Source organism: Globicephala melas, chromosome 4, assembly GCF_963455315.2.
Source record: "Globicephala melas chromosome 4, mGloMel1.2, whole genome shotgun sequence".
NCBI lineage: Eukaryota > Metazoa > Chordata > Mammalia > Artiodactyla > Delphinidae > Globicephala > Globicephala melas.
In genome coordinates this window covers 14,630,011-14,642,361 of record NC_083317.1, presented here as the reverse complement: position 1 = coordinate 14,642,361, position 12,351 = coordinate 14,630,011, and positions in this window count along the sequence as shown.

Genomic DNA, 12,351 nt, shown 5'->3' with positions numbered 1-12,351 from the left:
ATGAATTAACAGTTTACTTAAAATGGTTTCCACTAGGTTTCTAATTATAGTTCCACTGAGTATTAAAATTGTCTATAAATTACCCTGTTTGGTATTGGGTCTTGACCAAGCTATTCATCCTTTTAGCGTCAGCAGATCCAGGGACAGAAAAAATCAACTTAACAAAGTTTTACTAAACCTTAGACCCCATACTAAGACATAGGAAATATTCATACATCAGAAATTCCCACTCATATTGGAAGGTACTACCTCCAAGCTTAGGTACCTACAAGTTATCTTTCTACTGCATGAAAAATCACACAGATACACACATGCACACACATGCACATACACACACATTTAAATTGATACATTTTCATGTCCTTGGAGAATGATGCTGCCAGCTTAATCCATACTTTTTCTGAAAGGGTAATGTGTGGAACAGAGAAATATATTTAGCTATCACAGCATTCTATGAAAGGGAATAATTAGCTTCCTCTTGGAAATAATTGATGTTGAGATGGATCAGATTAGACACTGTCTATGTCTACGTCTATACCCATGTCTGCCTGCCTACCTATCTATCTATCTATCTATCTATCTAATCTAACAGTTCTTGAAAGGGCTCTTTAACTGGGCATTTTATCACAACAAGCCCTGCTTAGAATCCAGAAACTATATTCCACCAGAATTACACATGCAATCTGGATATTTACTGACATGCTCCCTTCAAAATTAGCCTCTTAAAATATATGGGATAAGAACGATATTAGTTTTCACTAAGCCTATTGAATTGTCTTCTCTGACGTACCCCTCAGCTTGGGTGCCTCCAGGAGATTGTTTACTGCTGCTCATTGGTCACTTCAGTTTGTTCAAATGTTACTCCTTGGAATTATGTGTGTTCTCAAAAGGAGCCAGTAAGGAGATGGGCTGGAAGGAAACTCTTCCTCTTTACCTTGTAACATGTTATGCAGATATACTTGTCTCTTAATTTTCCTAATGATTAACTGAAGAGTTAATGAAGGGGAAAGCTAAAGTGTTTTAAGGACAAGAATGTCTTCTAGTGTCCTCTGCCCCAATATTTACATACTAGTTTTAGATCTCATTTCCCTTGCTCTCCACTTAAAACTTTTCTCATCAAAACGTCCTCTATTTCAAGGCTGCCTAAGTCAATCTCTCCACCACCCTCCCCAAATTGTTTTCCAATAAGAAGGAGCTCTTGGCCCAGGCAAGTGATCAAAAGTATTGGCTCTGAAACCTATAATTTGGCTGTTTTATTTAGCTGACACCACTTGTATTAAAGAAGAAGCTGACATTTCACAATAAAAAAAAATTAAATAAAAATCCAAAATTTTGTCTCTTCTAGTAAATCCAGAATCTCTGACAATAATTCACTAGAGTTGAGTAGGAGCTGGTTCCTGTAGATAGAGCAGCTGCTTTACTTGTTTAGTTACCTGGTCCCTATAGGCATCTGAGTTTGAGACCTTTGCCCAAGAATCTTCTCCCCTTTTATCCACATTGAATTTGGAACCATTGACTAAGTACTGTTCCCTTGGGCTTCAGGCCTGGTGGTCACAGTGAATTTCAGTTTATGGTGCAAATCCAATAAAATGTTGAAGGGAAAAGAGGAGATCCAACTTTACCCTAGTGAGTGAAACTATTAGAATACACACACACACATACCTAAAGGGTAAAATTGATTTTATGGAAAACTGTGCACTCAAGAACCTAAATAACAAAAGAAGACAGCAAGACCCTTTTTTTTTTTCCTTTTTACCTTGGCACCTCCTGAAATAATAAGGAGCTATATGTCCATTTTATCTGAGCCTCCTTTAATTTCCCAAGGTCTTCTTAATCTCCCTCTGAGACTTGAGGTTAGCACCATAAGGGGATAATTCTTCAGTTACTTCTATTCCTTTACAATATATGTAAAAGCATATTTTTATATGACACAAGATAAGGAATAAAGTAGAAATAAAAGGACAGGTTCAGATATAAAGTTCCATTTCTCTCATTATTGAATTGGTAAGACAGACTTACATTTAGCTTTCCCTTTTTTGGCTTTTTTAAGTGCCTCACCTGCCCTTTCCTGAGGCGGGTCTATGCTTGGATGTTAGTTTTTAATGCAAGGTCTCACTAAATAATATTTGTTCTGTGTTCTCAGTCTGTGTTTATGCCTTGTTCACACTTCCCTTTATCACCAAGATGTTTATATTGCTGTTAAGGAGGTTTATTTTCTCCAACAGCCTTGACAAAATGATAGCTTGCTGCATTCATTATTTGCCTGGGAGAGCTGCAGTTCTATGACCCACAAATCTGAGACTTCAACTATGTGTGTCTAACACTCTTGGTTTTCTGTCTGTTCTTTGCCCTGACTGGAAAGCATGCTTTACACTTGTTAGTGAAGAAGTAGGGTCCTGGTTGAGACAAGGTAGAGAGAAGCACATAGAGATTGTGATTTCATTGAAAACCCTCAGGTTAACCTCAAGAATAACCATTTCATGCTCACTGTCAAGTGGGATACAAAAAGAATCAGTCTTCCTAATTATATGCTTTCAGACTCATTGTTTTTAATGTCTTCCAATGTAGTATAGGAATTATATTATCTTGACCTAATATATTTTCTGAACCTGACCAATGAAGACTATGCTTTTCACTTGATGCTTTGACCTTCCTGCCCTTACAAACCCAAAGAAAATTTTCAGAAAAAAAAAAAAAAAGAAAGAAAGAAAATGGGTAACTGGTGATTAGGGCTTTATTGATATGAAGACCAAGGAGTTATAGGCAGGGACTTCACAGGATCTCATGAAGAGGACACTTAACAGCATTAAGAGCTGAAATCTCCCTAAAACATGAGGGCACAGGTACTAGAATTTTCAAAAGTGATAATAGGGGACAACAACTATGTTTCCTGGTTTAAGAGATGATTGTGGAAGCCAGTACTACTTGCTCATAGCAATACAACAACCTAGAAGATGAAAGCCCACAAAACATCCAAAGACCCAAAGATCTTGTTACCAAGTAAGTCCAAGATGGACTGAAACTGTGCGGTAGCAGCAAAGACTGTAATCTTGTGATGGAATTCAACCTGGAGTGAGAAAACATGGCAGCTGGGAGGCTATTTGGGAACACCCAAAAGCCTTTTGGAGCATCACAGTATAGGCAGTATTTGATCAAGTCTTGGCTTTCAATGAGTGTGGATAGCACAGGTAGGAAGGATACCCAAAAGAAGAGTGAAATGGTTTTGTGACTTTGTCTTGGTTGTATTTTCAAGCTGGTGTGGATTAGCAAAAGATGGGGTTTTATATGAGCTACCATAATAAAATAATAGCAGAGTTGACTCTCAGTATAACCCAAAATGTCCCCATGATGTATGCTTTGTAGAAACAAAACAGTTACATTAATATTAATATCTGAATTTCATTAATGTGGAGTGCCATCTCCAGCTGTTTCAGGATTCAATTTCTTTTCTCAGAGTTTCCTTCATTTATATTTGGGAAAACTTCTTACATTTTCTTCTGAGAAGCCAAGGCCTAGAAAAATTTTCTGGGAATAATTGATGACTGGAGCCACTATGCTTGCTCCTCCATGAGTAAATTGTTCAGCCAGGTGACACGTGTCAAGCTGATCATTGTGCACTGGTTCCACATGCCAAGGGAAGACTCCAGCTACATGAAGGAGAGCAAGACCATCACAATGCAAGTCACCAGAATCAGAAGTCCAGACATTTCTGCCCACTGCATCTTGGTACCTGAGTTGCCAAGAAAAACACAATAGTTAAGCACTGGATGAACAATTCTTTTACTCACATGAAGAAGAGAGGGCAAGAACAGATCCAATAATATGCAGGTTCATGGCCAGGAGGTTCCCCCAGCAGCTAATGCAGGGCAGTTGGCCTATGAGCACAGCTCTTGTGACACATCAGAAAGACACCTGTCCCTCACCACTAGAGTCTGAAATACTGATAATTGAGAGTATGCCTGAAGGCCATTGATGTACACGTTTATGCAACAAAGGAATACTCATTTAGCCTGAAACAGGAAAAGATATTCCCACACAAGGTGATAAGCCCTGTACAGGCCATATAGACTCTTTATCTCTTGATAAGGAAGTTTCAGGCTCAAGGCACATTCTCACATGGCCAAGTGGGGGTCAAAAGACTGTGCACAGGAGACTACATTTCCCAACAAGATAACTATGATTCCACTGAGCAAAGCATTTCTCTGGAAACAACTACCCAGGGCATTTAGACTGGCAATGTTCTATGATAAACTATGGTAGAATGAAGGGAATGGTTCACTGCTCAACTCTGTCCTGAATAGTCTCACCTAGATTCTAGAGAGAAGCAGTCCTGGATCTGTGTGTTTCATTTCCTTTGTCAAAACAAATCCTCTAGTTTTAGCCAATATTTTTTTTTTGGATACGAGGTCAGAGCAAGAGTCTTGGGTTAGATTGAAAACAGAAAATCATCATGTTCTTCTTTTCAGTCACCTTTCCAGGGTGCCTAAGCAGAAGAACATGCTTTATGCTTTCCAAACAAAGTCACCATCTAAAAAAAACAACATGTCCTCTATCCCCCACAACACACACATTAATTAAAGAAAACCAAACTACAACAGTGTAAAAATGAAAGAGATTTTCTCCATTACAGCTTAGAAAACCCTTGAGGAGGAGGTGTTGATTCTCTCAAATCCAAACCAGACTTTGCTTAGGCTCCATCAAGCCTACCTTAGCTACCTAAAGTAGCTCACTCTAACTCTGATTTCTTTCATCATGCTTATAAACTGAATTTACAAACTTAGTCCTCTTTGTCTGGTTTCCTTAATTTTGATTCTCTTTGTGCTTCTCTTATTCCCCTACAACATTCTCCTCATATTCAGAATTTCTTTTTCAACAGTTTCTATGCATTGTTCTCTCTAGCTCATGGACTTGAGCACAACTTTAGTATGTGAAGTCATATGTGTGCCTATATGTCAGAAAGGATTCTATGTTATACATAATAGAAATAATTCAAGCTGTCTTGGGGTGAAAAGGGATAAGTTGGGGAAAATGGACAAAATATGAAGAGCTCTGGTGTGCTGGACAACAGGACTCATAATGAAGATCATGCTAAAGGAAAAGTCTGGATTACCAAGCAGTTCACTTATGATGAACATGATGTCTAACCATCCCCAAATAGCTATATAATTTGTGCAAGATTCAAAGCCTGAAGAGGAAGTCTGAGATTGTCTGACCCTCATTCACATGTCTGCCTGACTCCTGACAACACCAGGGTGTGGGAAAACGGCCTCTACTTCCAAAGTCTATACATAGTAGATATTCCCCCCAAGGGAAGATTGAGGTAATGATATAAAAGAAGCTTAGTATTCAGTGGCCAAAAAGTGACAGATACTCACCAAGAAAGGCAAGCTCGGTGGTCTCACAATTTTAGCTGGACTTTGTCCTGGAAAATACTATACATTTATCAAAAATATTATTAATCATGTTTTTAAAGATATTAACCCAATTTTCTCTCTTCAGCATCCAAGAATTTATCCTACCCTTACCTATATAAACTGAATAAGGTTTGCATGACTAGTATTAGACTAAGGGAAATCTTAGTATAAGGACTTGTATATCTTTAGAATTTCCCATGTTTTTATACAGTCTTCATATCAACTGCTTTGATGGTTCCATAATTTCATCAAACACATAAATCATAATTTGCTTATGACCCCCTGCCTCAGCCCATGCTCACTCTACTCGCCATTTAGGTTATTTTTGTTTGGCTGGCTAACATAGGTAATAATATATATACTTATATATAAATTATTTTCCTACTTTTGGATTATTTTAAGGTTAATAGCCAAGAGAAAAACTACAGTGTTAAATGTTATAAACATGTTAACATATCTTGATCAGTATTAACACATTACTTTCTAAATATAGTCAATATTTCTAAGGTTGTTTTTAATGAGGCAGTGCAAAGATAAGATGGTTAAAACTTCAACTAAGGTAATGTAATGGTCATTTTTTAAAAAATTTTATTGGACTATAGCTGATTTATAAGATTCTTTTTTTTTAAGATTCTTTTTTTTTTTAGATTCTTTGCTCATATAGGCCATTACAGAGTATTACATAGAGTTCCCTCTGCTGCCCTTATTAGTTATATATTTTATACATAGTAGTGTGTGTATATCAATGCCAATCATCCAATTTATCTCTCCCCACTCCTTACGCCCAGTAACTGTAAGTTTGTTTTCTACAATCTGTAACTCTATTTCTGGTTTGTAGATAAGTTTATTTGTACCCTTTTTTTAGATTCCACATATAAGCAATATCATATGATATTTGTCTTTCTCTGTCTGACTTACTTCACTCAGTATGACAATCTCTAGGTCCATCCAAGTTGCCACAAATGGCATTATTTGATTCTTTTTTATGGCTGAGTAATATTCCACTGTATATATGTGCCACATCTTCTTTACCATTCCTCTGTTGATGGACATTTAGTTTGCTTCTATGTCCTGGCTATTGTAAACAGTGCTGCAACGAACTGAGGTGCACGTATTTTTTCAAATTATGGTTTTCTTCAGGTATATGCCTAGGAGTGGGATTGCTGAGTCATATGGTGGTTCCATTTTTAGTTTTTTAAGGAATCTCCATAGTGTTCTCCATATTGGCTGTACCAATTTACATTACCATCAACAGTGTAGGGGGGTTCCCTTTCCTTACACCTAAAGCAACTAGAGGAAGAAGAACAAATTAACCCGAAGTTAGTAGAAGGAAAGAAATCATAAAGATCAAAGCAGAAATAACTTAAATAGAGTTGAAGAAAACAATAGTAAAGATCAATGAAGCTAAAAGCTTGTTCTTTGAGAAGATAAGCAAAATTGATAAATCTTTAGCCAGACTCATCAAGAAAAAACGGAAGAGGACTCAAATCAATAAAATTAGAAATGAAAAAGAAGTTACAACGGACACCACAGAAATGCAAAGGATCATAAGAGACTACTACAAGCGAGTATATGCCAATAAAATGGACAACCTAGAAGAAATGGACAAATTCTTAAAAAGGTACAACTTTCCAAGACTGAACCAGGAAGAAATAGAAAATATGAACATTACCAATCACAAGTAATAAAATTGAAGCTGTGATTAAACATCTTCCAACAAACAGAAGTCCAGGACCAGATCTATCAAACATTTAGAGAAGAGCTAACACCTATCCTTCTCAAACTCTTCCAAAAATTTGCAGAGGGGAGAACACTCCCAAGCTCATTCTACGAGGCCACCGTCACCCTGATACCAACATCAGAAAAAGATATCACACAAAAAGAAAATTACAGGCCAATATCACTGATGAATGTAGACACAAAAATCCTCAACAAAACACTAGCAAACCAAATCCAACAACACATTAAAAGGATCATACACCATGATCAAGTGGGATTTATCCCAAGGATTCTAGGATTCTTCAATGTATGCAAATCAATCAATGGGATACACCATATTAACAAATTGAAGAATAAAAACTATGTTGCATCACCATAGATGCAGAAAAAAGCTTTTGTAATTCTTATTTGTGGAGATAAGCTGATTGCCCCAAGCTCTATAGAGGGATCAAAAATCCCCCTTCACACACTTATTACATTCACTATAAAGAAACACTGTCTGAACCTGATGGTATAACTGTACAATAATCTTGACAGAAATCTGGCCTTGGAGCTCATAAGTAGTACCATGTTAGCATTTCATTACATATTATTGACTTTCACTCATATTTGCTAAAAAACCCATTCCAGAATCATCTGCAACTGAATAAAGTGCTCAGTCTACATGTTGGGAAAAGTATAAAAAATGCTGCATGAAAATAAGGCAACATCTGAGCCTCTGAGGCTGCTTATCACTTTTAAAGTTGACAGTATGGGTCTCGGAAAGCAGCAGAGTTCCTTATGGAAAAACACTGCAGGTAGTAAGAGAATTGAAATGCCAAAGATCATTTTACCTTAGAAAAGAGGTAGAGAGGGAGCAATGAAACTAAAGACAATGCTTAGGGCCTTATTCCTTCAAAACAATTTCCTTTTTTAAAATGTCAAAAAAAGTACTTTAAACAATTGATTGATGGAATAGTATGTAAACTGTTCAATTGAGCTGAAATTATTTTGAGCGTCCCTCCACACGCTCACAATTTTTAGGCAGGTCCACATAGGGTAAGGCAGAGAGAATTCTAAACAAGTTTGCCAAGACTTAGTTTTCCTTTTAGACACCAGAGTTTACCTTTCTGATATATGATAGTGGAATGAGATTGTGAGATCCCTGAAACATGGTTTATATCATATTAACTTTATTTTAATTAACCAGATCTATGTATTTAGAAGACCATCCTTTACCCAGTGTTCTTCAGTATGTCATTTGTTGTAAATCAAGCATTCATATGTGTCTGTTTCTAAAAACTATTCTTTTTGATTGGTCAGTTTGTCCATCTTTGCACCACTATCACACTGTCATTACTATGACTCTATAAGTATTGATATCTGGTTGAGCAAGTTCTCTAAACTTGCTTTCCTTTCTCAAGAATGTTTTAACATCTTTATTGAGATATAATTCATACACTGTATAATTCACCCATTTAAATTATACAATTAAATGGTCATTAGTATAGTCATACATATGTCCTACCATCACCATCCTTATTTTAGGACATTTTCATCATCTCACCAAGACACCCCATACCCTTTACCTGTCATCCCCTTACCTTCACATCTTCCTCCCAGCCCTAAGTGACCACTAACAAATCTAATTTCTGGCTCTTTAGATTTATCCACTCTGGACTTTCATATGAATGCGATCATAGAATGTGTGGCCTTCTGTGGCTGGCTTCTTCACTTATTATATTTTCAAGGATTATTTATGTTATAGTATGTATCAGTATTTCACTCCCTTTTATAGCAAAATAATATTCTATTGTATGGATATATCACATTTGTTAATCCATTCATCAGCTGACTGGCATTTGGGTTGTTTCCATCTTTTGACTATTATAAACAACTCTGCTATAAACATTTGTGTACAAGGTTCTATGTGGATATATGGGTCATCTTTGGGGTCTATACCTAGGACTGGAATATCTGGGTCATATGGTAACTCTATGTTTAATTGTTTGAGGAACTGCCAGATTGTTTTCCATTCCCATTTCCCACCAGCAGTGTATGAAGTTTCCAATTCCTCTACATTCTCACTAACACTTGTTATTTTTTTTTTTTTAATTCTAGACATTCTAGTTTGTATGAAGTGGTATCTTGTGGTTTTGATTAGCATTTCCCTAATAACAATGATGTTAAGTATCTATTCGTGTGCTTATTGGCTATTTGTATATCTTCCTCAGAGAGATGTTTATTCAGATCATTTGCCTATTTTTAAATTGGATTATTTGCCTTTTTATTATTGAGCTGTAAAAGTTCTTTATGTATTCTAGACAGAAGTCCCTTATCATGTATATGATTTGGACTTCTTTTCTCCTGTTCTGTGGGTCGTTTTTTTCACGTTCTTAATGGTGTCCTATGAAGAACAAAACATTCTTAATTTCAATGAAGTCCAATTTATCTTTTTTTTTCTTTTGTTAATCATGCTTTTGGCTATCTAAGAATCTTTTGCCAAATCCAAAGCCATGAAGATTTACTCACATAGTTTCTGTCTTATTCATTCTTGTTTCTTAAATACAGTTTTGTACACAATTAAAATCTGCTTAATGTATATCTACTCACAGAATTTATCACTAGAACATCAAAAGGAATGGATGTAAAAAGTATAGTTTTCTTTCTAACACTGGTAAATTTCCACTGTAGATTATGTAGGCCATTTATTGGGTTAATCACTATTTTAGAGAAAACATTACAGTCCCGTTTTATTGCTAATATATTTTAGCCTTCTTTCTCAAAACTGCAATTTGTTAAACTTTTTAAACATCTTAACAAATTCATTAAATTTTCTAAAACAAAAAAGAAAGAAAAAAACTGCTTTTTGGCCTTGTTCTAATTTTTATAAAACTAATGATTTTAATAAATTCATGACATGTAATTTATATAATCTCTATAAGTACATTATTCCTGGAATGTTTTTTTTTTCTTTTAATTTTTTAACAGCCTGGTGTGTACTTGGGGGTCAGGGGTGGGCGGGTGGTCTGCAGGTTCTGGGCTGGAGTGTTAAGATGAGGCATGCTGAAGAGCAGGGCATCATCGTGGGGGCTTGCATTTCATCATCTATAGACTGGGGTCAACCACAGTCCTTAACTCACAGGGTTGTTATGAGGACTTGGAGTTCATACTGGTATAGCACATACCTAGGGGCCTGGTAGGTGGGGAGAACTCACTATCAGCCATAGGATTGCTTATAGATGTGTGTGGCAGGAAGACCCTTTTCTTTTTTTAAATTTATTTATTATTTTATTTTTGGCTGCTTTAGGTCTTTGCTGCTGTGCTGCACGTGAGCTTTCTCTGTTGTGGCGAGCAGGGGCTACTCTTCAGTGTAGTGCTTGGGCTTCTCATTGTGGTGGCTTCTCTTGTTGCAAAGCACGGGCTCTAGGTGCGTGGGCTTCAGTAGTTGCAGCACGCAGGCTCAGTAGTTGTGGCGCATGGACTTAGTTGCTCCATACCATGTGAGATCTTCCTGGACCAGGGCTCAAACCCGTGTCCCCTGCATTGGCCGGTAGATTCTTAACCACTGCACCATCAGGGAAACCCTTGGAATGCTCTTAAGAAAAAAAAAAAGCAAACTTACCTTTGAGCCTTATTTCATGCACCAGGGTATATTTATTTGGGGGGAAAAGCTATAAAATATGAGTAAACAAAAACTGTAAGAAAGATAAATGAACAGTTGAACAGCCGATACTATAACACAAGGAATAATCAGTAAATTATACAGATACGTATTTTAAATAATTAAAAATTTCAAAGCATTCCCTTCTTCTATACAATTCCATTTACATTTGGATAAAGCTAACTGGAAAGGGCAATTTGTAGATTTTCAACATTACAGCAATGAGCACTGGATTATAAAAGATGACAAACTCAATATATAGGCATCTTATATCAGAATTAGGTTTAATTATGTTGAATGTTGCATTAAAAAATTCACAGATTAGAATAGATATTTATAAAGAAGAACTGATAGAATGTAAAAGTTCTGACAAGTATTTTGTAGAGGAAGGGTTGAAGGCATTGAGGTATATTAATCTAACAAACAGATACATTCAGGTAACATGACAGTTCTTTTAAATTTTTGAAGGGTTACCCAATGGAAGACTGAATTATGTTTATAGCAAAAGACAGATAGATGTAAGGTTAATGTATAGAAAGTAACCAACATAAAGCAAAGATTCTCATAATCTTTCCAGAAGTTACATAGCTGCCTCAAGGAGTAGAAAGGAGACTGAACTCTCCTCCTTGGATGTTGTTCAGGGTGATACCTCTGACCAGGTGACCTTTAGTAATTTGTCAAACTTGTAGGCCCTACAATTCCATAACCTGTCTTATATCACATTTTAGAAAATTTGAAGGTACTATTGAAATGATTTGCTCTGATATTTCCTCTTCTTAAACTGGAACCAAATTACTAAAATCTATTATTTTTGGCTAGTATCAGGCACAATCCCATGACCACCAGCCCCTAGAGTGCAATTGAACAGGCTTTGTTATTTTGGGAGTTTGATGATGCTTCTGATGCAATCACAGAGGTGCACAAAATGTTCTATATTCTTAGTGTCACTGGAACTTAAAATAGTTGACATTTTATAAAGCACTTAGCTGCTTGATGAGAACCCATAAAGATTCTCCCTTAGGCGCTAGCATTAGATAGAGACTTTGAACAGGAAGTTATGTATGACTCAAGTTGGATAGATCATTTTATTGTAGCAGGTGCATTCCAATTTGAACCTGCACTTTCTTAGAGAAATTGCCAATTTCTCAATAATATTCTTTATTATAGAGAGCAATATAGAATATTTTTGCCTGATTTAAGGTCAAATGATTACATGTGTAACTTTATTTTTCTTCTTCTCTTTTTTGTCTTTTTCTCCACTCTTTCCTTCCTTCTTATTTTAGTTAGTGATTGTTTTCTCTTTATCATGATGAAGACTGAGCCTAGGGTCAAGAATTATTTTTAATATCAAGATGGGCCATGTGTATTCACCCATTATGAACACCTTAATGACAAATACAGGGACACCAAAGCTTGGAATATTTTAAGAGGGTACAAAATTTCTGAATTTTCTTAAGATTTTAAAGCAGTTGATTTTAAAACACATGGTGAAATTCTCATTTTTTTTGAAGCTAAAGTGCGATACAGAACCTAACTTTAGCAATTTACATGTAATGTTAGGTATTTATGTGAAAG